The following is a 21,684-nucleotide window of genomic DNA, read 5'->3' as shown; positions in this document are numbered from 1 at the left end:
TGAATTCCGTTCCCTCCCCAAGGTCGAATGTTGAGTTCATACTTTTAAACGGAGAGTTTTCTGTGCATTAGCACCTCACGGGCAAACTGTATTTAGGTTAGTATGTTTTACGTGAGCAATCCGGTTGATGACGCTTGTATGCAGGCCTGTCAAATTTTCTTGACCATCAGGACCTTTTCTATTTTTGACCTAGTTGGTAGGTCATGTTGGTGTGACGAGACCACCAAATCTGGAGATGGAATGGCCGGCGGAAGGGGTTGGAGGTGCGCCGGAAATCTTTTTTTTACAGCATGTGTGCATGTAGTTCAGGACTGCATACTTGTTGTTCAATTTATTTAAATCAGTCTAATGGTCTAGAAAATTTGACACGCCTGTAACACCATCAGCACGGGCGCCCTTGTGATGCTGAGGCAGTTTGGACTCCACTCCTTAAAGACCTAGATTGTTCCCGGTTTTCCCAAACAGGAATGGACTCTATGCGTTAGCACCTCATGGGCGGATTGAGTGAATGTCAATAAGTTTCAAGTGAGGAAACCTTAGCCCAAAAATGTTTAGGTAGATGTTTGTCCGGCGATATTGATGATACAGTGCCCTAGTCTGTCTATTGTCTTAGAATATATAGGGAAAAAATGGAAGTGATGAAGAGGAGTAAAAATAAATACAGGATGGAGACAACTGTCTGCGGCTCCGGCTCAACTGCCCCTTTCTTTTGAGCGGCCCCTCAATGTTTTGGGAAACGGGCGGAGAACATTGTCTCCATTAGAGTTGGCCCCCTGGTGATGCTGATGCAGTTTGGGCTCCACTCCATGAATTCCTTTCCCTCCCCAAGGTCGAATGTTGAGTTCATACTTTTAAACGGAGGGTTTTCTGTGCATTAGCACCTCACGGGCGAACTGTATTTAGGTTAGTATGCTTTACGTGAGCAATCCGGTTGATGACCCTTGTATGCAGGCCTGTCAAATTTTCTTGACCATCAGGACCTTTTCTATTTTTGACCTAGTTGGTAGGTCATGTTGGTGTGACGAGACCACCAATTCTGGAGATGGAATGGCCGGCGGAAGGGGTTGGAGGTGCGCCGGAAATCTTTTTTTTACAGCATGTGTGCATGTAGTTCAGGACTGCATACTTGTTGTTCAATTCATTTAAATCAGTCTAATGGTCTAGAAAATTTGACACGCCTGTAACACCATCAGCACGGGCGCCCTTGTGATGCTGAGGCAGTTTGGACTCCACTCCTTAAAGACCTAGATTGTTCCCGGTTTCTCCAAACAGGAGTGGACTCTATGCGTTAGCACCTCATGGGCGGATTGAGTGAATGTCAATAAGTTTCAAGTGAGGAAACCTTAGCCCAAAAATGTTTAGGTAGATGTTTGTGCGGCGATATTGATGATACAGTGCCCTAGTCTGTCTATTGTCTTAGAATATAAAGGGAAAAAATGAAAGTGATGAAGAGGAGTAAAAATAAATACAGGATGGAGACAACTGTCTGCGGCTCCGGCCCAACTGCCCCTTTCTTTTGAGCGGCCCCTCAATGTTTTCGGAAACGGGCGGAGAACATTGTCTCCATTAGAGTTGGCCCCCTGGTGATGCTGATGCAGTTTGGGCTCCACTCCTTGAATTCCGTTCCCTCCCCAAGGTCGAATGTTGAGTTCATACTTTTAAACGGAGGGTTTTCTGTGCATTAGCACCTCACGGGCGAACTGTATTTAGGTTAGTATGTTTTACGTGAGCAATCCGGTTGATGACGCTTGTATGCAGGCCTGTCAAATTTTCTTGACCATCAGGACCTTTTCTATTTTTGACCTAGTTGGTAGGTCATGTTGGTGTGACGAGACCACCAATTCTGGAGATGGAATGGCCGGCGGAAGGGGTTGGAGGTGCGCCGGAAATCTTTTTTTTTTACAGCATGTGTGCATGTAGTTCAGGACTGCATACTTGTTGTTCAATTCATTTAAATCAGTCTAATGGTCTAGAAAATTTGACACGCCTGTAACACCATCAGCACGGGCGCCCTTGTGATGCTGAGGCAGTTTGGACTCCACTCCTTAAAGACCTAGATTGTTCCCGGTTTCTCCAAACAGGAGTGGACTCTATGCGTTAGCACCTCATGGGCGGATTGAGTGAATGTCAATAAGTTTCAAGTGAGGAAACCTTAGCCCAAAAATGTTTAGGTAGATGTTTGTGCGGCGATATTGATGATAAAGTGCCCTAGTCTGTCTATTGTCTTAGAATATAAAGGGAAAAAATAAAAGTGATGAAGAGGAGTAAAAATAAATACAGGATGGAGACAACTGTCTGCGGCTCCGGCCCAACTGCCCCTTTCTTTTGAGCGTCCCCTCAATGTTTTGGGAAACGGGCGGAGAACATTGTCTCCATTAGAGTTGGCCCCCTGGTGATGCTGATGCAGTTTGGGCTCCACTCCATGAATTCCTTTCCCTCCCCAAGGTCGAATGTTGAGTTCATACTTTAAAACGGAGGGTTTTCTGTGCATTAGCACCTCACGGGCGAACTGTATTTAGGTTAGTATGTTTTACGTGAGCAATCCGGTTGATGACCCTTGTATGCAGGCCTGTCAAATTTTCTTGACCATCAGGACCTTTTCTATTTTTGACCTAGTTGGTAGGTCATGTTGGTGTGACGAGACCACCAATTCTGGAGATGGAATGGCCGGCGGAAGGGGTTGGAGGTGCGCCGGAAATCTTTTTTTTACAGCATGTGTGCATGTAGTTCAGGACTGCATACTTGTTGTTCAATTCATTTAAATCAGTTTAATGGTCTAGAAAATTTGACACGCCTGTAACACCATCAGCACGGGCGCCCTTGTGATGCTGAGGCAGTTTGGACTCCACTCCTTAAAGACCTAGATTGTTCCCGGTTTCCCCAAACAGGAGTGGACTCTATGCGTTAGCACCTCATGGACGGATTGAGTGAATGTCAATAAGTTTCAAGTGAGGAAACCTTAGCCCAAAAATGTTTAGGTAGATGTTTGTGCGGCGATATTGATGATACAGTGCCCTAGTCTGTCTATTGTCTTAGAATATAAAGGGAAAAAATGAAAGTGATGAAGAGGAGTAAAAATAAATACAGGATGGAGACAACTGTCTGCGGCTGTGGCCCAACTGCCCCTTTCTTTTGAGCGGCCCCTCAATGTTTTGGGAAACGGGCGGAGAACATTGTCTCCATTAGAGTTGGCCCCCTGGTGATGCTGATGCACTTTGGGCTCCACTCCTTGAATTCCGTTCCCTCCCCAAGGTCGAATGTTGAGTTCATACTTTTAAACGGAGGGTGTTCTGTGCATTAGCACCTCACGGGTGAACTGTATTTAGGTTAGTATGTTTTACGTGAGCAATCCGGTTGATGACGCTTGTATGCAGGCCTGTCAAATTTTCTTGACCATCAGGACCTTTTCTATTTTTGACCTAGTTGGTAGGTCATGTTGGTGTGACGAGACCACCAATTCTGGAGATGGAATGGCCGGCGGAAGGGGTTGGAGGTGCGCCGGAAATCATTTTTTTTACAGCATGTGTGCATGTAGTTCAGGACTGCATACTTGATGTTCAATTCATTTAAATCAGTCTAATGGTCTAGAAAATTTGACACGCCTGTAACACCATCAGCACGGGCGCCCTTGTGATGCTGAGGCAGTTTGGACTCCACTCCTTAAAGACCTAGATTGTTCCCGGTTTCTCCAAACAGGAGTGGACTCTATGCGTTAGCACCTCATGGGCGGATTGAGTGAATGTCAATAAGTTTCAAGTGAGGAAACCTTAGCCCAAAAATGTTTAGGTAGATGTTTGTGCGGCGATATTGATGATAAAGTGCCCTAGTCTGTCTATTGTCTTAGAATATAAAGGGAAAAAATAAAAGTGATGAAGAGGAGTAAAAATAAATACAGGATGGAGACAACTGTCTGCGGCTCCGGCCCAACTGCCCCTTTCTTTTGAGCGTCCCCTCAATGTTTTGGGAAACGGGCGGAGAACATTGTCTCCATTAGAGTTGGCCCCCTGGTGATGCTGATGCAGTTTGGGCTCCACTCCATGAATTCCTTTCCCTCCCCAAGGTCGAATGTTGAGTTCATACTTTTAAACGGAGGGTTTTCTGTGCATTAGCACCTCACGGGCGAACTGTATTTAGGTTAGTATGTTTTACGTGAGCAATCCGAGCACCTCACGGGCGAACTGTATTTAGGTTAGTATGTTTTACGTGAGCAATCCGGTTGATGACCCTTGTATGCAGGCCTGTCAAATTTTCTTGACCATCAGGACCTTTTCTATTTTTGACCTAGTTGGTAGGTCATGTTGGTGTGACGAGACCACCAATTCTGGAGATGGAATGGCCGGCGGAAGGGGTTGGAGGTGCGCCGGAAATCTTTTTTTTACAGCATGTGTGCATGTAGTTCAGGACTGCATACTTGTTGTTCAATTCATTTAAATCAGTCTAATGGTCTAGAAAATTTGACACGCCTGTAACACCATCAGCACGGGCGCCCTTGTGATGCTGAGGCAGTTTGGACTCCACTCCTTAAAGACCTAGATTGTTCCCGGTTTCCCCAAACAGGAGAGGACTCTATGCGTTAGCACCTCATGGACGGATTGAGTGAATGTCAATAAGTTTCAAGTGAGGAAACCTTAGCCCAAAAATGTTTAGGTAGATGTTTGTGCGGCGATATTGATGATACAGTGCCCTAGTCTGTCTATTGTCTTAGAATATAAAGGGAAAAAATGAAAGTGATGAAGAGGAGTAAAAATAAATACAGGATGGAGACAACTGTCTGCGGCTGTGGCCCAACTGCCCCTTTCTTTTGAGCGGCCCCTCAATGTTTTGGGAAACGGGCGGAGAACATTGTCTCCATTAGAGTTGGCCCCCTGGTGATGCTGATGCACTTTGGGCTCCACTCCTTGAATTCCGTTCCCTCCCCAAGGTCGAATGTTGAGTTCATACTTTTAAACGGAGGGTGTTCTGTGCATTAGCACCTCACGGGTGAACTGTATTTAGGTTAGTATGTTTTACGTGAGCAATCCGGTTGATGACGCTTGTATGCAGGCCTGTCAAATTTTCTTGACCATCAGGACCTTTTCTATTTTTGACCTAGTTGGTAGGTCATGTTGGTGTGACGAGACCACCAATTCTGGAGATGGAATGGCCGGCGGAAGGGGTTGGAGGTGCGCCGGAAATCATTTTTTTTACAGCATGTGTGCATGTAGTTCAGGACTGCATACTTGATGTTCAATTCATTTAAATCAGTCTAATGGTCTAGAAAATTTGACACGCCTGTAACACCATCAGCACGGGTGCCCTTGTGATGCTGAGGCAGTTTGGACTCCACTCCTTAAAGACCTAGATTGTTCCCGGTTTCCCCAAACAGGAGTGGACTCTATGCGTTAGCACCTCATGGGCGGATTGAGTGAATGTCAATAAGTTTCAAGTGAGGAAACCTTAGCCCAAAAATGTTTAGGTAGATGTTTGTGCGGCGATATTGATGATACAGTGCCCTAGGCTGTCTATTGTCTTAGAATATAAAGGGAAAAAATGAAAGTGATGAAGAGGAGTAAAAATAAATACAGGATGGAGACAACTGTCTGCGGCTCCGGCCCAACTGCCCCTTTCTTTTGAGCGGCCCCTCAATGTTTTGGGAAACGGGCGGAGAACATTGTCTCCATTAGAGTTGGCCCCCTGGTGATGCTGATGCAGTTTGGGCTCCACTCCTTGAATTCCGTTCCCTCCCCAAGGTCGAATGTTGAGTTCATACTTTTAAACGGAGGGTTTTCTGTGCATTAGCACCTCACGGGCGAACTGTATTTAGGTTAGTATGTTTTACGTGAGCAATCCGGTTGATGACGCTTGTATGCAGGCCTGTCAAATTTTCTTGACCATCAGGACCTTTTCTATTTTTGACCTAGTTGGTAGGTCATGTTGGTGTGACGAGACCACCAATTCTGGAGATGGAATGGCCGGCGGAAGGGGTTGGAGGTGCGCCGGAAATCTTTTTTTTTTTACAGCATGTGTGCATGTAGTTCAGGACTGCATACTTGTTGTTCAATTCATTTAAATCAGTCTAATGGTCTAGAAAATTTGACACGCCTGTAACACCATCAGCACGGGCGCCCTTGTGATGCTGAGGTAGTTTGGACTCCCCTCCTTAAAGACCTAGATTGTTCCCGGTTTCCCCAAACAGGAGTGGACTCTATGCGTTAGCACCTCACGGGCGGATTGAGTGAATGTCAATAAGTTTCAAGTGAGGAAACCTTAGCCCAAAAATGTTTAGGTAGATGTTTGTGCGGCGATATTGATGATGCAGTGCCCTAGTCTGTCTATTGTATTGGAATATAAAGGGAAAAAATGAAAGTGATGAAGAGGAGTAAAAATAAATACAGGATGGAGACAACTGTCTGCGGCTCCGGCCCAACTGCCCCTTTCTTTTGAGCGTCCCCTCAATGTTTTGGGAAACGGGCGGAGAACATTGTCTCCATTAGAGTTGGCCCCCTGGTGATGCTGATGCAGTTTGGGCTCCACTTCTTGAATTCTGTTCCCTCCCCAAGGTCGAATGTTGAGTTCATACTTTTAAACGGAGGGTGTTCTGTGCATTAGCACCTCACGGGTGAACTGTATTTAGGTTAGTATGTTTTACGTGAGCAATCCGGTTGATGACGCTTGTATGCAGGCCTGTCAAATTTTCTTGACCATCAGGACCTTTTCTATTTTTGACCTAGTTGGTAGGTCATGTTGGTGTGACGAGACCACCTATTCTGGAGATGGAATGGCCGGCGGAAGGGGTTGGAGGTGCGCCGGAAATCTTTTTTTTACAGCATGTGTGCATGTAGTTCAGGACTGCATACTTGATGTTCAATTCATTTAAATCAGTCTAATGGTCTAGAAAATTTGACACGCCTGTAACACCATCAGCACGGGCGCCCTTGTGATGCTGAGGCAGTTTGGACTCCACTCCTTAAAGACCTAGATTGTTCCCGGTTTCTCCAAACAGGAGTGGACTCTATGCGTTAGCACCTCATGGGCGGATTGAGTGAATGTCAATAAGTTTCAAGTGAGGAAACCTTAGCCCAAAAATGTTTAGGTAGATGTTTGTGCGGCGATATTGATGATACAGTGCCCTAGTCTGTCTATTGTCTTAGAATATAAAGGGAAAAAATGAAAGTGATGAAGAGGAGTAAAAATAAATACAGGATGGAGACAACTGTCTGCGGCTCCGGCCCAACTGCCCCTTTCTTTTGAGCGGCCCCTCAATGTTTTGGGAAACGGGCGGAGAACATTGTCTCCATTAGAGTTGGCCCCCTGGTGATGCTGATGCAGTTTGGGCTCCACTCCTTGAATTCCGTTCCCTCCCCAAGGTCGAATGTTGAGTTCATACTTTTAAACGGAGGGTGTTCTGTGCATTAGCACCTCACGGGTGAACTGTATTTAGGTTAGTATGTTTTACGTGAGCAATCCGGTTGATGATGCTTGTATGCAGGCCTGTCAAATTTTCTTGACCATCAGGACCTTTTCTATTTTTGACCTAGTTGGTAGGTCATGTTGGTGTGACGAGACCACCTATTCTGGAGATGGAATGGCCGGCGGAAGGGGTTGGAGGTGCGCCGGAAATCTTTTTTTTACAGCATGTGTGCATGTAGTTCAGGACTGCATACTTGATGTTCAATTCATTTAAATCAGTCTAATGGTCTAGAAAATTTGACACGCCTGTAACACCATCAGCACGGGCGCCCTTGTGATGCTGAGGCAGTTTGGACTCCACTCCTTAAAGACCTAGATTGTTCCCGGTTTCCCCAAACAGGAGTGGACTCTATGCGTTAGCACCTCATGGGCGGATTGAGTGAATGTCAATAAGTTTCAAGTGAGGAAACCTTAGCCCAAAAATGTTTAGGTAGATTTTTGTGCGGCGATATTGATGATACAGTGCCCTAGTCTGTCTATTGTCTTAGAATATAAAGGGAAAAAATGAAAGTGATGAAGAGGAGTAAAAATAAATACAGGATGGAGACAACTGTCTGCGGCTCCGGCCCAACTGCCCCTTTCTTTTGAGCGGCCCCTCAATGTTTTGGGAAACGGGCGGAGAACATTGTCTCCATTATAGTTGGCCCCCTGGTGATGCTGATGCAGTTTGGGCTCCACTCCTTGAATTCCGTTCCCTCCCCAAGGTCGAATGTTGAGTTCATACTTTTAAACGGAGGGTGTTCTGTGCATTAGCACCTCACGGGTGAACTGTATTTAGGTTAGTATGTTTTACGTGAGCAATCCGGTTGATGATGCTTGTATGCAGGCCTGTCAAATTTTCTTGACCATCAGGACCTTTTCTATTTTTGACCTAGTTGGTAGGTCATGTTGGTGTGACGAGACCACCTATTCTGGAGATGGAATGGCCGGCGGAAGGGGTTGGAGGTGCGCCGGAAATCTTTTTTTTACAGCATGTGTGCATGTAGTTCAGGACTGCATACTTGATGTTCAATTCATTTAAATCAGTCTAATGGTCTAGAAAATTTGACACGCCTGTAACACCATCAGCACGGGCGCCCTTGTGATGCTGAGGCAGTTTGGACTCCACTCCTTAAAGACCTAGATTGTTCCCGGTTTCCCCAAACAGGAGTGGACTCTATGCGTTAGCACCTCATGGGCGGATTGAGTGAATGTCAATAAGTTTCAAGTGAGGAAACCTTAGCCCAAAAATGTTTAGGTAGATTTTTGTGCGGCGATATTGATGATACAGTGCCCTAGTCTGTCTATTGTCTTAGAATATAAAGGGAAAAAATGAAAGTGATGAAGAGGAGTAAAAATAAATACAGGATGGAGACAACTGTCTGCGGCTCCGGCCCAACTGCCCCTTTCTTTTGAGCGGCCCCTCAATGTTTTGGGAAACGGGCGGAGAACATTGTCTCCATTAGAGTTGGCCCCCTGGTGATGCTGATGCAGTTTGGGCTCCACTCCATGAATTCCTTTCCCTCCCCAAGGTCGAATGTTGAGTTCATACTTTTAAACGGAGGGTTTTCTGTGCATTAGCACCTCACGGGTGAACTGTATTTAGGTTAGTATGTTTTACGTGAGCAATCCGGTTGATGACCCTTGTATGCAGGCCTGTCAAATTTTCTTCACCATCAGGACCTTTTCTATTTTTGACCTAGTTGGTAGGTCATGTTGGTGTGACGAGACCACCAATTCTGGAGATGGAATGGCCGGCGGAAGGGGTTGGAGGTGCGCCGGAAATCTTTTTTTTACAGCATGTGTGCATGTAGTTCAGGACTGCATACTTGTTGTTCAATTCATTTAAATCAGTCTAATGGTCTAGAAAATTTGACACGCCTGTAACACCATCAGCACGGGCGCCCTTGTGATGCTGAGGTAGTTTGGACTCCCCTCCTTAAAGACCTAGATTGTTCCCGGTTTCCCCAAACAGGAGTGGACTCTATGCGTTAGCACCTCACGGGCGGATTGAGTGAATGTCAATAAGTTTCAAGTGAGGAAACCTTAGCCCAAAAATGTTTAGGTAGATGTTTGTGCGGCGATATTGATGATGCAGTGCCCTAGTCTGTCTATTGTATTGGAATATAAAGGGAAAAAATGAAAGTGATGAAGAGGAGTAAAAATAAATACAGGATGGAGACAACTGTCTGCGGCTCCGGCCCAACTGCCCCTTTCTTTTGAGCGTCCCCTCAATGTTTTGGGAAACGGGCGGAGAACATTGTCTCCATTAGAGTTGGCCCCCTGGTGATGCTGATGCAGTTTGGGCTCCACTTCTTGAATTCCGTTCCCTCCCCAAGGTCGAATGTTGAGTTCATACTTTTAAACGGAGGGTGTTCTGTGCATTAGCACCTCACGGGTGAACTGTATTTAGGTTAGTATGTTTTACGTGAGCAATCCGGTTGATGACGCTTGTATGCAGGCCTGTCAAATTTTCTTGACCATCAGGACCTTTTCTATTTTTGACCTAGTTGGTAGGTCATGTTGGTGTGACGAGACCACCTATTCTGGAGATGGAATGGCCGCCGGAAGGGGTTGGAGGTGCGCCGGAAATCTTTTTTTTACAGCATGTGTGCATGTAGTTCAGGACTGCATACTTGATGTTCAATTCATTTAAATCAGTCTAATGGTCTAGAAAATTTGACACGCCTGTAACACCATCAGCACGGGCGCCCTTGTGATGCTGAGGCAGTTTGGACTCCACTCCTTAAAGACCTAGATTGTTCCCGGTTTCTCCAAACAGGAGTGGACTCTATGCGTTAGCACCTCATGGGCGGATTGAGTGAATGTCAATAAGTTTCAAGTGAGGAAACCTTAGCCCAAAAATGTTTAGGTAGATGTTTGTGCGGCGATATTGATGATAAAGTGCCCTAGTCTGTCTCTTGTCTTAGAATATAAAGGGAAAAAATGAAAGTGATGAAGAGGAGTAAAAATAAATACAGGATGGAGACAACTGTCTGCGGCTCCGGCCCAACTGCCCCTTTCTTTTGAGCGGCCCCTCAATGTTTTGGGAAACGGGCGGAGAACATTGTCTCCATTAGAGTTGGCCCCCTGGTGATGCTGATGCAGTTTGGGCTCCACTCCTTGAATTCCGTTCCCTCCCCAAGGTCGAATGTTGAGTTCATACTTTTAAGGCCTCATGTCCACGGGGAAAATCAGATCCGCTGCAGATTCTACATGTAGAATCTGCAGCGGGTCCCTCCTGCCCCGCGGACATGAGCGCTGAAAATGCAAATAAATGAGAATAAACTTACCTCCGATCCGCTCCGTTTCTTCTCTTCGCGGCGGCGTCATCTTCTCTCGTCGCGGCCGGATCTTCATTCTTCGGCTCGGCGGATGTGCACGATGACGTCGGTGACGTGCCCCGCGCATGCGCCGGGCCGAAGCAAAATGATCCGGCCGCGGCTGAGAGAAGATGGCGCCGCGGAGACGAGAAGAACCGGAGCAGGTGAGTAAAATATGATTTTTGTGTCCCGCGGATCCGGACGGCTTCCATAGGCTTCAATAGAAGCCCGCGGGAGCCGTCCCCGCGGGAGACCCGCATGAAAATGGAGCATGGTCCAGATTTTTTCATGCTCCATTTTTTTTTAAATGCCTTTTATTGACGATCCGCGGGTATTTATCTACCCGCGGGTGGTCAATGCATCCCTATGGGGTGCGGATCCGCGCGCGGGAGATCCGCTGCGGATTTTAAATAACATTTTGCCCGTGGACATGAGCCCTAAACGGAGTGTTTTCTGTGCATTAGCACCTCACGGGTGAACTGTATTTAGGTTAGTATGTTTTACGTAAGCAATCCGGTTGATGACGCTTGTATGCAGGTCTGTCAAATTTTCTTGACCATCAGGACCTTTTCTATTTATGACCTAGTTGGTAGGTCATGTTGGTGTGACGAGACCACCAATTCTGGAGATGGAATGGCCGGCGGAAGGGGTTGGAGGTGCGCCGGAAATCTTTTTTTACAGCATGTGTGCATGTAGTTCAGGACTGCATACTTGTTGTTCAATTCATTTAAATCAGTCTAATGGTCTAGAAAATTTGACACGCCTGTAACACCATCAGCACGGGCGCCCTTGTGATGCTGAGGCAGTTTGGACTCCACTCCTTAAAGACCTAGATTGTTCCCGGTTTCCCCAAACAGGAGTGGACTCTATGCGTTAGCACCTCATGGGCGGATTGAGTGAATGTCAATAAGTTTCAAGTGAGGAAACCTTAGCCCAAAAATGTTTAGGTAGATGTTTGTGCGGCGATATTGATGATACAGTGCCCTAGTCTGTCTATTGTCTTAGAATATAAAGGGAAAAAATGAAAGTGATGAAGAGGAGTAAAAATAAATACAGGATGGAGACAACTGTCTGCGGCTCCGGCCCAACTGCCCTTCTTTTGAGCGTCCCCTCAATGTTTTGGGAAACGGGCGGAGAACATTGTCTCCATTAGAGTTGGCCCCCTGGTGATGCTGATGCAGTTTGGGCTCCAGTTCTTGAATTCCGTTCCCTCTCCAAGGTCGAATGTTGAGTTCATACTTTTAAACGGAGGGTGTTCTGTGCATTAGCACCTCACGGGTGAACTGTATTTAGGTTAGTATGTTTTACGTGAGCAATCCGGTTGATGACGCTTGTATGCAGGCCTGTCAAATTTTCTTGACCATCAGGACCTTTTCTATTTTTGACCTAGTTGGTAGGTCATGTTGGTGTGACGAGACCACCTATTCTGGAGATGGAATGGCCGGCGGAAGGGGTTGGAGGTGCGCCGGAAATCTTTTTTTTACAGCATGTGTGCATGTAGTTCAGGACTGCATACTTGATGTTCAATTCATTTAAATCAGTCTAATGGTCTAGAAAATTTGACACGCCTGTAACACCATCAGCACGGGCGCCCTTGTGATGCTGAGGCAGTTTGGACTCCACTCCTTAAAGACCTAGATTGTTCCCGGTTTCTCCAAACAGGAGTGGACTCTATGCGTTAGCACCTCATGGGCGGATTGAGTGAATGTCAATAAGTTTCAAGTGAGGAAACCTTAGCCCAAAAATGTTTAGGTAGATGTTTGTGCGGCGATATTGATGATAAAGTGCCCTAGTCTGTCTATTGTCTTAGAATATAAAGGGAAAAAATGAAAGTGATGAAGAGGAGTAAAAATAAATACAGGATGGAGACAACTGTCTGCGGCTGTGGCCCAACTGCCCCTTTCTTTTGAGCGGCCCCTCAATGTTTTGGGAAACGGGCGGAGAACATTGTCTCCATTAGAGTTGGCCCCCTGGTGATGCTGATGCAGTTTGGGCTCCACTTCTTGAATTCCGTTCCCTCCCCAAGGTCGAATGTTGAGTTCATACTTTTAAACGGAGGGTGTTCTGTGCATTAGCACCTCACAGGTGAACTGTATTTAGGTTAGTATGTTTTACGTAAGCAATCCGGTTGATGACGCTTGTATGCAGGCCTGTCAAATTTTCTTGACCATCAGGACCTTTTCTATTTTTGACCTAGTTGGTAGGTCATGTTGGTGTGATGAGACCACCAATTCTGGAGATGGAATGGCCGGCGGAAGGGGTTGGAGGTGCGCCGGAAATCTTTTTTTTACAGCATGTGTGCATGTAGTTCAGGACTGCATACTTGTTGTTCAATTCATTTAAATCAGTCTAATGGTCTAGAAAATTTGACACGCCTGTAACACCATCAGCACGGGCGCCCTTGTGATGCTGAGGCAGTTTGGACTCCACTCCTTAAAGACCTAGATTGTTCCCGGTTTCCCCAAACAGGAGTGGACTCTATGCGTTAGCACCTCATGGGCGGATTGAGTGAATGTCAATAAGTTTCAAGTGAGGAATCCTTAGCCCAAAAATGTTTAGGTAGATGTTTGTGCGGCGATATTGATGATACAGTGCCCTAGTCTGTCTATTGTCTTAGAATATAAAGGGAAAAAATGAAAGTGATGAAGAGGAGTAAAAATAAATACAGGATGGAGACAACTGTCTGCGGCTGTGGCCCAACTGCCCCTTTCTTTTGAGCGGCCCCTCAATGTTTTGGGAAACGGGCGGAGAACATTGTCTCCATTAGAGTTGGCCCCCTGGTGATGCTGATGCAGTTTGGGCTCCACTTCTTGAATTCCGTTCCCTCCCCAAGGTCGAATGTTGAGTTCATACTTTTAAACGGAGGGTGTTCTGTGCATTAGCACCTCACGGGTGAACTGTATTTAGGTTAGTATGTTTTACGTGAGCAATCCGGTTGATGACGCTTGTATGCAGGCCTGTCAAATTTTCTTGACCATCAGGACCTTTTCTATTTTTGACCTAGTTGGTAGGTCATGTTGGTGTGACGAGACCACCTATTCTGGAGATGGAATGGCCGGCGGAAGGGGTTGGAGGTGCGCCGGAAATCTTTTTTTTACAGCATGTGTGCATGTAGTTCAGGACTGCATACTTGATGTTCAATTCATTTAAATCAGTCTAATGGTCTAGAAAATTTGACACGCCTGTAACACCATCAGCACGGGCGCCCTTGTGATGCTGAGGCAGTTTGGACTCCACTCCTTAAAGACCTAGATTGTTCCCGGTTTCTCCAAACAGGAGTGGACTCTATGCGTTAGCACCTCATGGGCGGATTGAGTGAATGTCAATAAGTTTCAAGTGAGGAAACCTTAGCCCAAAAATGTTTAGGTAGATGTTTGTGCGGCGATATTGATGATACAGTGCCCTAGTCTGTCTATTGTCTTAGAATATAAAGGGAAAAAATGAAAGTGATGAAGAGGAGTAAAAATAAATACAGGATGGAGACAACTGTCTGCGGCTCCGGCCCAACTGCCCCTTTCTTTTGAGCGGCCCCTCAATGTTTTGGGAAACGGGCGGAGAACATTGTCTCCATTAGAGTTGGCCCCCTGGTGATGCTGATGCAGTTTGGGCTCCACTCCTTGAATTCCGTTCCCTCCCCCAGGTCGAATGTTGAGTTCATACTTTTAAACGGAGGGTGTTCTGTGCATTAGCACCTCACGGGTGAACTGTATTTAGGTTAGTATGTTTTACGTGAGCAATCCGGTTGATGATGCTTGTATGCAGGCCTGTCAAATTTTCTTGACCATCAGGACCTTTTCTATTTTTGACCTAGTTGGTAGGTCATGTTGGTGTGACGAGACCACCTATTCTGGAGATGGAATGGCCGGCGGAAGGGGTTGGAGGTGCGCCGGAAATCTTTTTTTTACAGCATGTGTGCATGTAGTTCAGGACTGCATACTTGATGTTCAATTCATTTAAATCAGTCTAATGGTCTAGAAAATTTGACACGCCTGTAACACCATCAGCACGGGCGCCCTTGTGATGCTGAGGCAGTTTGGACTCCACTCCTTAAAGACCTAGATTGTTCCCGGTTTCCCCAAACAGGAGTGGACTCTATGCGTTAGCACCTCATGGGCGGATTGAGTGAATGTCACTAAATTTCAAGTGAGGAAACCTTAGCCCAAAAATGTTTAGGTAGATTTTTGTGCGGCGATATTGATGATACAGTGCCCTAGTCTGTCTATTGTCTTAGAATATAAAGGGAAAAAATGAAAGTGATGAAGAGGAGTAAAAATAAATACAGGATGGAGACAACTGTCTGCGGCTCCGGCCCAACTGCCCCTTTCTTTTGAGCGTCCCCTCAATGTTTTGGGAAACGGGCGGAGAACATTGTCTCCATTAGAGTTGGCCCCCTGGTGATGCTGATGCAGTTTGGGCTCCACTCCATGAATTCCTTTCCCTCCCCAAGGTCGAATGTTGAGTTCATACTTTTAAACGGAGGGTTTTCTGTGCATTAGCACCTCACGGGTGAACTGTATTTAGGTTAGTATGTTTTACGTGAGCAATCCGGTTGATGACCCTTGTATGCAGGCCTGTCAAATTTTCTTCACCATCAGGACCTTTTCTATTTTTGACCTAGTTGGTAGGTCATGTTGGTGTGACGAGACCACCAATTCTGGAGATGGAATGGCCGGCGGAAGGGGTTGGAGGTGCGCCGGAAATCTTTTTTTTACAGCATGTGTGCATGTAGTTCAGGACTGCATACTTGTTGTTCAATTCATTTAAATCAGTCTAATGGTCTAGAAAATTTGACACGCCTGTAACACCATCAGCACGGGCGCCCTTGTGATGCTGAGGTAGTTTGGACTCCCCTCCTTAAAGACCTAGATTGTTCCCGGTTTCCCCAAACAGGAGTGGACTCTATGCGTTAGCACCTCACGGGCGGATTGAGTGAATGTCAATAAGTTTCAAGTGAGGAAACCTTAGCCCAAAAATGTTTAGGTAGATGTTTGTGCGGCGATATTGATGATGCAGTGCCCTAGTCTGTCTATTGTATTGGAATATAAAGGGAAAAAATGAAAGTGATGAAGAGGAGTAAAAATAAATACAGGATGGAGACAACTGTCTGCGGCTCCGGCCCAACTGCCCCTTTCTTTTGAGCGTCCCCTCAATGTTTTGGGAAACGGGCGGAGAACATTGTCTCCATTAGAGTTGGCCCCCTGGTGATGCTGATGCAGTTTGGGCTCCACTTCTTGAATTCCGTTCCCTCCCCAAGGTCGAATGTTGAGTTCATACTTTTAAACGGAGGGTGTTCTGTGCATTAGCACCTCACGGGTGAACTGTATTTAGGTTAGTATGTTTTACGTGAGCAATCCGGTTGATGACGCTTGTATGCAGGCCTGTCAAATTTTCTTGACCATCAGGACCTTTTCTATTTTTGACCTAGTTGGTAGGTCATGTTGGTGTGACGAGACCACCTATTCTGGAGATGGAATGGCCGGCGGAAGGGGTTGGAGGTGCGCCGGAAATCTTTTTTTTACAGCATGTGTGCATGTAGTTCAGGACTGCATACTTGATGTTCAATTCATTTAAATCAGTCTAATGGTCTAGAAAATTTGACACGCCTGTAACACCATCAGCACGGGCGCCCTTGTGATGCTGAGGCAGTTTGGACTCCACTCCTTAAAGACCTAGATTGTTCCCGGTTTCTCCAAACAGGAGTGGACTCTATGCGTTAGCACCTCATGGGCGGATTGAGTGAATGTCAATAAGTTTCAAGTGAGGAAACCTTAGCCCAAAAATGTTTAGGTAGATGTTTGTGCGGCGATATTGATGATACAGTGCCCTAGTCTGTCTATTGTCTTAGAATATAAAGGGAAAAAATGAAAGTGATGAAGAGGAGTAAAAATAAATACAGGATGGAGACAACTGTCTGCGGCTCCGGCCCAACTGCCCCTTTCTTTTGAGCGGCCCCTCAATGTTTTGGGAAACGGGCGGAGAACATTGTCTCCATTAGAGTTGGCCCCCTGGTGATGCTGATGCAGTTTGGGCTCCACTCCTTGAATTCCGTTCCCTCCCCAAGGTCGAATGTTGAGTTCATACTTTTAAACGGAGGGTGTTCTGTGCATTAGCACCTCACGGGTGAACTGTATTTAGGTTAGTATGTTTTACGTGAGCAATCCGGTTGATGATGCTTGTATGCAGGCCTGTCAAATTTTCTTGACCATCAGGACCTTTTCTATTTTTGACCTAGTTGGTAGGTCATGTTGGTGTGACGAGACCACCTATTCTGGAGATGGAATGGCCGGCGGAAGGGGTTGGAGGTGCGCCGGAAATCTTTTTTTTACAGCATGTGTGCATGTAGTTCAGGACTGCATACTTGATGTTCAATTCATTTAAATCAGTCTAATGGTCTAGAAAATTTGACACGCCTGTAACACCATCAGCACGGGCGCCCTTGTGATGCTGAGGCAGTTTGGACTCCACTCCTTAAAGACCTAGATTGTTCCCGGTTTCCCCAAACAGGAGTGGACTCTATGCGTTAGCACCTCATGGGCGGATTGAGTGAATGTCAATAAGTTTCAAGTGAGGAAACCTTAGCCCAAAAATGTTTAGGTAGATTTTTGTGCGGCGATATTGATGATACAGTGCCCTAGTCTGTCTATTGTCTTAGAATATAAAGGGAAAAAATGAAAGTGATGAAGAGGAGTAAAAATAAATACAGGATGGAGACAACTGTCTGCGGCTCCGGCCCAACTGCCCCTTTCTTTTGAGCGGCCCCTCAATGTTTTGGGAAACGGGCGGAGAACATTGTCTCCATTAGAGTTGGCCCCCTGGTGATGCTGATGCAGTTTGGGCTCCACTCCATGAATTCCTTTCCCTCCCCAAGGTCGAATGTTGAGTTCATACTTTTAAACGGAGGGTTTTCTGTGCATTAGCACCTCACGGGTGAACTGTATTTAGGTTAGTATGTTTTACGTGAGCAATCCGGTTGATGACCCTTGTATGCAGGCCTGTCAAATTTTCTTCACCATCAGGACCTTTTCTATTTTTGACCTAGTTGGTAGGTCATGTTGGTGTGACGAGACCACCAATTCTGGAGATGGAATGGCCGGCGGAAGGGGTTGGAGGTGCGCCGGAAATCTTTTTTTTACAGCATGTGTGCATGTAGTTCAGGACTGCATACTTGTTGTTCAATTCATTTAAATCAGTCTAATGGTCTAGAAAATTTGACACGCCTGTAACACCATCAGCACGGGCGCCCTTGTGATGCTGAGGTAGTTTGGACTCCCCTCCTTAAAGACCTAGATTGTTCCCGGTTTCCCCAAACAGGAGTGGACTCTATGCGTTAGCACCTCACGGGCGGATTGAGTGAATGTCAATAAGTTTCAAGTGAGGAAACCTTAGCCCAAAAATGTTTAGGTAGATGTTTGTGCGGCGATATTGATGATGCAGTGCCCTAGTCTGTCTATTGTATTGGAATATAAAGGGAAAAAATGAAAGTGATGAAGAGGAGTAAAAATAAATACAGGATGGAGACAACTGTCTGCGGCTCCGGCCCAACTGCCCCTTTCTTTTGAGCGTCCCCTCAATGTTTTGGGAAACGGGCGGAGAACATTGTCTCCATTAGAGTTGGCCCCCTGGTGATGCTGATGCAGTTTGGGCTCCACTTCTTGAATTCCGTTCCCTCCCCAAGGTCGAATGTTGAGTTCATACTTTTAAACGGAGGGTGTTCTGTGCATTAGCACCTCACGGGTGAACTGTATTTAGGTTAGTATGTTTTACGTGAGCAATCCGGTTGATGACGCTTGTATGCAGGCCTGTCAAATTTTCTTGACCATCAGGACCTTTTCTATTTTTGACCTAGTTGGTAGGTCATGTTGGTGTGACGAGACCACCTATTCTGGAGATGGAATGGCCGCCGGAAGGGGTTGGAGGTGCGCCGGAAATCTTTTTTTTACAGCATGTGTGCATGTAGTTCAGGACTGCATACTTGATGTTCAATTCATTTAAATCAGTCTAATGGTCTAGAAAATTTGACACGCCTGTAACACCATCAGCACGGGCGCCCTTGTGATGCTGAGGCAGTTTGGACTCCACTCCTTAAAGACCTAGATTGTTCCCGGTTTCTCCAAACAGGAGTGGACTCTATGCGTTAGCACCTCATGGGCGGATTGAGTGAATGTCAATAAGTTTCAAGTGAGGAAACCTTAGCCCAAAAATGTTTAGGTAGATGTTTGTGCGGCGATATTGATGATAAAGTGCCCTAGTCTGTCTATTGTCTTAGAATATAAAGGGAAAAAATGAAAGTGATGAAGAGGAGTAAAAATAAATACAGGATGGAGACAACTGTCTGCGGCTCCGGCCCAACTGCCCCTTTCTTTTGAGCGGCCCCTCAATGTTTTGGGAAACGGGCGGAGAACATTGTCTCCATTAGAGTTGGCCCCCTGGTGATGCTGATGCAGTTTGGGCTCCACTCCTTGAATACCGTTCCCTCCCCAAGGTCGAATGTTGAGTTCATACTTTTAAGGCCTCATGTCCACGGGGAAAATCAGATCCGCTGCAGATTCTACATGTAGAATCTGCAGCGGGTCCCTCCTGCCCCGCGGACATGAGCGCTGAAAATGCAAATAAATGAGAATAAACTTACCTCCGATCCGCTCCGTTTCTTCTCTTCGCGGCGGCGTCATCTTCTCTCGTCGCGGCCGGATCTTCATTCTTCGGCTCGGCGGATGTGCACGATGATGTCGGTGACGTGCCCCGCGCATGCGCCGGGCCGAAGCAAAATGATCCGGCCGCGGCTGAGAGAAGATGGCGCCGCGGAGACGAGAAGAACCGGAGCAGGTGAGTAAAATATGATTTTTGTGTCCCGCGGATCCGGACGGCTTCCATAGGCTTCAATAGAAGCCCGCGGGAGCCGTCCCCGCGGGAGACCCGCATGAAAATGGAGCATGGTCCAGATTTTTTCATGCTCCATTTTTTTTTAAATGCCTTTTATTGACGATCCGCGGGTATTTATCTACCCGCGGGTGGTCAATGCATCCCTATGGGGTGCGGATCCGCGCGCGGGAGATCCGCTGCGGATTTTAAATAACATTTTGCCCGTGGACATGAGCCCTAAACGGAGTGTTTTCTGTGCATTAGCACCTCACGGGTGAACTGTATTTAGGTTAGTATGTTTTACGTAAGCAATCCGGTTGATGACGCTTGTATGCAGGTCTGTCAAATTTTCTTGACCATCAGGACCTTTTCTATTTATGACCTAGTTGGTAGGTCATGTTGGTGTGACGAGACCACCAATTCTGGAGATGGAATGGCCGGCGGAAGGGGTTGGAGGTGCGCCGGAAATCTTTTTTTTACAGCATGTGTGCATGTAGTTCAGGACTGCATACTTGTTGTTCAATTCATTTAAATCAGTCTAATGGTCTAGAAAATTTGACACGCCTGTAACACCATCAGCACGGGCGCCCTTGTGATGCTGAGGCAGTTTGGACTCCACTCCTTAAAGACCTAGATTGTTCCCGGTTTCCCCAAACAGGAGTGGACTCTATGCGTTAGCACCTCATGGGCGGATTGAGTGAATGTCAATAAGTTTCAAGTGAGGAAACCTTAGCCCAAAAATGTTTAGGTAGATGTTTGTGCGGCGATATTGATGATACAGTGCCCTAGTCTGTCTATTGTCTTAGAATATAAAGGGAAAAAATGAAAGTGATGAAGAGGAGTAAAAATAAATACAGGATGGAGACAACTGTCTGCGGCTCCGGCCCAACTGCCCTTCTTTTGAGCGTCCCCTCAATGTTTTGGGAAACGGGCGGAGAACATTGTCTCCATTAGAGTTGGCCCCCTGGTGATGCTGATGCAGTTTGGGCTCCAGTTCTTGAATTCCGTTCCCTCCCCAAGGTCGAATGTTGAGTTCATACTTTTAAACGGAGGGTGTTCTGTGCATTAGCACCTCACGGGTGAACTGTATTTAGGTTAGTATGTTTTACGTGAGCAATCCGGTTGATGACGCTTGTATGCAGGCCTGTCAAATTTTCTTGACCATCAGGACCTTTTCTATTTTTGACCTAGTTGGTAGGTCATGTTGGTGTGACGAGACCACCTATTCTGGAGATGGAATGGTCGGCGGAAGGGGTTGGAGGTGCGCCGGAAATCTTTTTTTTACAGCATGTGTGCATGTAGTTCAGGACTGCATACTTGATGTTCAATTCATTTAAATCAGTCTAATGGTCTAGAAAATTTGACACGCCTGTAACACCATCAGCACGGGCGCCCTTGTGATGCTGAGGCAGTTTGGACTCCACTCCTTAAAGACCTAGATTGTTCCCGGTTTCTCCAAACAGGAGTGGACTCTATGCGTTAGCACCTCATGGGCGGATTGAGTGAATGTCAATAAGTTTCAAGTGAGGAAACCTTAGCCCAAAAATGTTTAGGTAGATGTTTGTGCGGCGATATTGATGATAAAGTGCCCTAGTCTGTCTATTGTCTTAGAATATAAAGGGAAAAAATGAAAGTGATGAAGAGGAGTAAAAATAAATACAGGATGGAGACAACTGTCTGCGGCTGTGGCCCAACTGCCCCTTTCTTTTGAGCGGCCCCTCAATGTTTTGGGAAACGGGCGGAGAACATTGTCTCCATTAGAGTTGGCCCCCTGGTGATGCTGATGCAGTTTGGGCTCCACTTCTTGAATTCCGTTCCCTCCCCAAGGTCGAATGTTGAGTTCATACTTTTAAACGGAGGGTGTTCTGTGCATTAGCACCTCACGGGTGAACTGTATTTAGGTTAGTATGTTTTACGTAAGCAATCCGGTTGATGACGCTTGTATGCAGGCCTGTCAAATTTTCTTGACCATCAGGACCTTTTCTATTTTTGACCTAGTTGGTAGGTCATGTTGGTGTGATGAGACCACCAATTCTGGAGATGGAATGGCCGGCGGAAGGGGTTGGAGGTGCGC

Source organism: Eleutherodactylus coqui, chromosome 1, assembly GCF_035609145.1.
Source record: "Eleutherodactylus coqui strain aEleCoq1 chromosome 1, aEleCoq1.hap1, whole genome shotgun sequence".
NCBI lineage: Eukaryota > Metazoa > Chordata > Amphibia > Anura > Eleutherodactylidae > Eleutherodactylus > Eleutherodactylus coqui.
This window is presented reverse-complemented; position numbering follows the sequence as displayed.